The sequence below is a fragment of the Cyprinodon variegatus genome, unplaced genomic scaffold (genome assembly GCF_000732505.1).
Source record: "Cyprinodon variegatus isolate N-32 unplaced genomic scaffold, C_variegatus-1.0 Scaffold92, whole genome shotgun sequence".
In the NCBI taxonomy this organism is placed as follows: domain Eukaryota; kingdom Metazoa; phylum Chordata; class Actinopteri; order Cyprinodontiformes; family Cyprinodontidae; genus Cyprinodon; species Cyprinodon variegatus.
The window spans coordinates 801,154-807,276 of NW_015150545.1; the positions used below are offsets into that span (position 1 = coordinate 801,154).

Below are 6,123 nucleotides of genomic sequence, written 5' to 3' on the forward strand. Positions count from 1 at the left end.
TGACCTTTTTTGCTGCGGTAAACACCAGAATTTCCCCATTGTGGGACATAAAGGGATTTCCTATTCTATAATGTTAATTTCTACACAAATTTACTTTTTTTAACTTAATGAATCATATTTTATACTTTAAATGTGGGTAGTTTTTTTTCGCAGTTTTCTTGTTAAAGTTTTGATCTAGTGTTTTAAGCGCTTTCTTAATAAATAAACAACCAGATGAATGAATGAAGGCTTTATGATCCACGCTACTAAATCTATGAAAAAAGGCCCCCTCTAGTGGTCACTATGCACATTTGCAGTCAGTTGTAGCCTCGAAACTTACAACGAACTACCATAATTACCCAAATATTCATATAGTATTTTAAGAATTTTTCCTGGCGTAAACATGCAGCTTTATGAGAATAACTATAGCGGAAAAGTATTATCCTCTCGCGATAAAACACGTTGCTACCTCGCGAGCCGGACGTTCTGGTTTTCAAATGCAAAGGAAATAAACTGGCCTCTCTCTAAAGTTGGCTGGTTTATTAATAGAATCCATTAAAAATAACAACACAAAACAACAAAAACAAAAAACAGAAGCAATTTAGAGCAGTCCTCATAGTACCCAGGCTGGTAAACAGGGGTGTGTTTGCGCTGCGCCGACATTGGCTCTCCGCTTGTCAATGTTCGGGTCACGTGGTGTCACACGGGCGGCCATGTTTTCTGAAACACAAACAACAAGAGAAAAGCAGCAGCAGCAGCAGCGACTCGGAGCCAGCAGACACACACACTGAGCGACCGTTGGAGGCGAGGGAAAGAAGAAAAAAAACGGAAATAAAAAAAAACAGATTTACAGATAATAACGCGGAGCAAGATTATTTTTCCTCAGTAATATTCTGTCGAATGAATACGTTTACAGTGTTTAAAAAGACCAATGCATACCATATATCGGCTGTAGAAGCGCCGTGCAGAGCAGCAGTCTGAAGGTAAGCAACCGTTGCTCATTGCAAGCTAGCAGGGAGCTAACCTTAGCCATGAGGCCTGTTTTCACTACGCTGTTTCCACCGCTGGAAAAGTATTTTAAATATCAGCATTCTTTTATATTTATCAGCGGACTTCTGCAAAAAAAATTAAATAGCATGGGTATGCTAATGCTAATGGAAGGTGATCGTGGGCAGCTCGGCGGAGCAGGCCGGGGAGTCAGGTTCCCAACAGTCCGCCCCCTCCGCCATCATATCTGGTGTCATTTGAACCTACACGCCAAGGCCTTTACGAGCAAACTGCATAACTTAACTAGTTTAGGTAGCAAATTTGGGAAACCTTTATTGGATATTTTCTAACGCGCGTTGCGTACATTTAACGATTCAACCGTTCCTACATTTTAAATTTACCGTAATTAGCTTAATAGCCTGAATGGAAATATTTGTGTAGCTGGAATGCTAATGTCAACGCTCACCGTCGTTAGGAAGCGTTTTACTCCTATGTTTTTAAATGGTTTTTACTGAGTTATATGAGTATTATCATTTCCATAGTCCGTTAACAGGGTTAAAGGTTTTAAATCGCAGCTATTTGAATTTGATTATAGAGTAGTTTCTCAGCCCTGGTGACCTTGCTTTAGCTTTACTATTACACTTTTAATTGTTTAAGATACGAGCTAAACAGGCTGAAGTCGCAAATATGTTTTTTTAGTTTAATGTTGTTGCTTTAATTTAAATGGAAAAGAAAAGCTACGCTTGTTTAGGAAGTTTTATTTCTTAAGGTTTTTTTTTATGGTGTTTGGGCAGAAAAAAAACGAAGTTACTCAACTTGTAAGTGGATCAACCACTTTTGTTCTTATTTCGTTTTTTAAAATGTAAGATTGTTCTTTTCAATTATTATAGTGTGTTGTGTTCAAGCTTTTAACTTGTAGAATACATTGATTTTGCATTTAAAGATAGATTTGTTGAAGTTACTGTCGAAACTTGCCAGTGTTTCCCCTCAGGTTGGAAGTCTCTTAGCTTTTTTTTTTTATTTACATGTGGTATTTTGGATTTCTTTAAACTTGAAGCTTGGATAATGATGCATAATCCAGTGAAACAATTAAATTAATCGTGATCTGTCGATTGTTGAAATAATGATCAACTAATTTAGTTATTGATTAATCTTTTACTTATAGAGACTCTACAACATGCCTGTAGCTGACAGAGCAACCAGAATAGAGCAGTAATTATATCAAAATTGTAAAAAAAAAAAATAAGTAAACATTTTGCACATAGGATAAAAAAGGTTTTCAACTGTCAATATGCTCTATCCAGAACTCTGCAAATGGAAAAGTTTTAGTTACACCTGGCTTAATTTATCAGAAGTCTTCTTTAAGGACCCTTCTGCTATCCGATTAGAATAGAATAGAAAATCCCTCTATTGTCCCACAATGGGGAAATTGTGGTGTTTATAGCAGCAAAGGTTATAGTAGAAGTGGTCACACAATGTTCACCTTAAAGTTTTTATGAATAACAGATAGGAAAATAAAACACATTAGAGATGTTCATTGATTCTTTGAAAAAATAAAGGACAGATTAATCGATTTGCAGAATAATCATTAGTTGCAGCCCTACTCTTGTGCAACATTGGTGTTTATTCTCATGGTATGGATTTGTGTTGCAAATAGTGAGGATTAACACTTAATAAGTCCCACTTTTCAGCTTGTTAAAGAAGTCATTCCCACATATAAGCTCTGACTTTAAAAGCAAACTAATCTGATGGGTCAAATTTTCATGCAGTTAGTTGAAAGTGCTGTCCATGTCTTCAAAATTCATAATTTTTGACTAATTTCTTAGTTGGAGTTCGGGAGTTAATGGTTTTAGTGATCATCTGTCTCTGAATCACCTAAAAAAGATATCTTTATAATCTAATGTGCGTCAATAAGCAATTGTTGAAGGTGAAATATATATTGCATATTTAAGAAGCATTATACTTAGCTAGAACACATTAAAAATGTTTGATTTTTAGGATTACCACCTGATGAGTTGAGATGGAGCCTCTTTACATAATTTTTTTTTATTGTTTTTAAATGCAAAATGTGTATGCATGTGGGCTTTTTTTGTGAAGTTCGTCTTAAGGTATTTTCAGAGTCTAAATTAGGGCTGGGCATTTATTGTATCTTGATAAGTTTCTAGTCATAGAAAAAATTTGGGTTTATTGTCTAAACAATAATTTTGAATTGAAGGTGAATTATTTTTTAATTTAAATGTGTTGGTGTTTTTCATACTTGTCTTCAATTTATTTTTCAGTGCAGCATATACAAATTTAAATATGATTGAATTCAGTTACGTTCAGACAATTCATGGTATAAATCATACTTTTCTAATCATCGCATATGATTATCAGGATAATATCACCCAATGTTGTGATAAAATCTCTAGTACCTATTGCCTGACACTAGAGTCTGTTACTTCTAGTAATGATTGCTTAATTTCTAAACTCGCTGACAATAAATCCAATTAGTTGCTCCATTCCTAGACAATCTATGTCCTAAATTTTCCTAGAAGAATCCGTAAGCGCTAATGAAAATAAAAGATTCTTGATGGCTTCGTAAAGGTGTCACAGCTGGCTGCACCAAGCAACTTTTTTTAATTGTTTAATCCGCCAGTTCTTTTTTAAATTAATGAACTGATGGCCACAGTTTCTTTAAAGAAGATTTTAGACAGAACTTGGCAAAAAAAATGCCCTTTAGAATAGAGCCCATTAGGGGACAAATTTATTTTTATTTTTATCATGAATGCAAAGATTTTATATATATATATATATATATTTTATGTTGGTATAACTGCTTTAAGTTGGTTGTTCTTTCAGATAGATTTATGTCTTAGATTCTCTATACTCAAGTTAAAGATTATTAAATAAGTTGGCATTTATTTTATTGAGTCATTCATCACTATTAATCTGTTGAATTGTTTCAACCTAATGTCAAAAATATGCTTTTTTCTTTTTCAATAATGGATATAAATAAAAGCAAATATAAGGAAGGAAACTTTTAAAGAGACACCTGAGAATAAAGTCACATGCTTTTTTCAGCCAGTCTGGACTTGCTTGTATTAATGCAGTTGCGGCTGTTGGAATGCAAAGAGAAATGTTGCCAGCCCAGCAGGTCAACAATGCAACTGAGGTTGGATGTAGCATAAGCACAGAATGATCAACATAAAGAAAATAACCAAAAAGTATTAAAAAGAAGATTTGGGCTTTTTAAAAATCAGGTTTATACAAAATATATGGGTAATAACCACGAAAAAAATCAGCTGGGAATGATTCCAAATACCATTAAAAAATTCTATTAAAATGATAAAAAAAAATAAAATTTTTGAAGTGACAAGCTCCTGGTTTAAATTGTCAAATTTAAGGTGATTTCAGAATATTCTCAGCTTAAAGCCCTGATTTTAACAGCCACACTTGGGACTGGTTTTGATGAGAATAGGTCACTTCATTCAGCCCACCTCTTCCTCTGAATGTTTATCATTCCAGAGTTCAACTAAAGTGGGAATTTTGAATGAAACTCTACTCATTAAAATCATTTTATGAAAGAAACCACCTGTTGAGTAGCTGAGCACACATTAGAACCAACTCTTAATGTTTATTTAGATTGGCTTTGATTTCCATTTTACTTCTAAGCTTTATATCAGAACCAGAACCTCTTGTTTAAAATCTGAGATGTAAAAGTAATAAAATAAACTAGAGTTAAAAAAAACTACTACATTCCCCTTGCCTTTACTTAACTACCTTTTAATCAAGGAAAAAAGGAGGAATAAGACAAGTCGTATTTGTTTCAAGGCATAAGTCCCTAAACAAAACCGGACATTTTCATTTGTTTAAGATATCTGATCAGAGGCAGCTATATTAGTGCTTTATTAGCAGCTATAGAGCTTATACTAGCACATAGCTACATATATATATATATACATATACATATATATTTTTTTTAGATCAAATTCCTGAGAATTTCCACTTAGAAATTGTTTTAGCGGGGATAAAAACACTTGTCTTTTACGGACATTTTTATTAATGTAATCCGGGCTGTTCATAAACCATCAAATACGCATTTGAATGGGTTTAAGTGCAGTAAAGTAGTTTTTTTCTCACAAAAACTGTTTGCTAAACCCACTTCTGCAATCATAACTTCCTGAAGTAAGTGTTACCCAACGTTTTCTATGAAGCCCTGCAAATTGCACAAGACATAGAGCAGTAAATGGGGGGAGGAAAAGCACCAGATATGACCAGAATTAGTCACAGTAGTTTTAGTTTTTATTGTTTTTCTTATTTTACAGTTTCTGATAAAATGCCACCTTTATTGAGTGTCTTTAAGAACTACGCTGGTGAAGATTCTCAGTCATCCAGGGAGACAATTAAGGGATTTTCTTTTGTATTCTAGTTTGATTTTCTTGGTAGCTTGAAATTTGCTAATCACAGACATGTTCAAATCTCATTTACTATATATTTTGTCCCGCTGATAGCTGACATTATGAAAAATTGAGGCTTGAAATTACCAAGACTGGAAAAGAACGGCTGTTGGAAGAAGCTTAGTCCTAAGTATAACACGGAAAACTGAATCAACAACAGAAAACATCAGATATGAATCATAGAAGAACTTTAAACAGATGTATTTTTAGTTTGTTTTGGTGATTTAACAAACACTGATTTCTGGTCTTAAAGACAACGGACATACAAATTCAATAAAAATAAAATTGAAATGACTCATCAATTCGTGCGTCAAAGGATTAGTTGACTAATATGTTAAGCCAACGCTTGGACATGCAAACAAAAACTGCTGGCCGAATGTTAAAAAAAAGGTGCAACTATAGCCAATTCCATAATTTAGTGTTTGTAAATATTTCTTTACAATTACTGGTTAAAAATAAATGTTTAATCCTATATTTCCTATTGGATGGGGATAAAGATTGGGCACCTATTCCCACTTCGCCTGGAGGGTCTTATTAGCCGCCATATTTCTGAATTTCATCACACCCCTCGCCTGCTGCTTTTAACCCATTTATGTTTCCATCTGATGCTTTCATACCAAGCTGTTGGCGTTATTTTAACCGTATGAGAGTATGGATCCTGGAGCGGATCACAGCTCCCTAAGATGAACCATAGCGTAATAACTTTATATGTATAGCA

The 6,123-nt window shown here is 34.0% G+C and overlaps 1 protein-coding gene across 2 annotated transcripts in view; it reads left to right on the forward strand.

Annotated features, from left to right (window-relative positions):
• The first annotated feature begins 768 nt into the window (after positions 1–768).
• Positions 769–6,123, forward strand: part of gigyf1 (GRB10 interacting GYF protein 1) — a 29,916-nt gene continuing 24,561 nt past the window's right edge. For both annotated transcript variants that reach the window (XM_015373799.1, XM_015373800.1), the window contains exon 1: positions 769–962. The gene's annotated coding sequence lies outside the window, so the exon portion shown is untranslated. The remainder of the gene's footprint in view (positions 963–6,123) is intronic.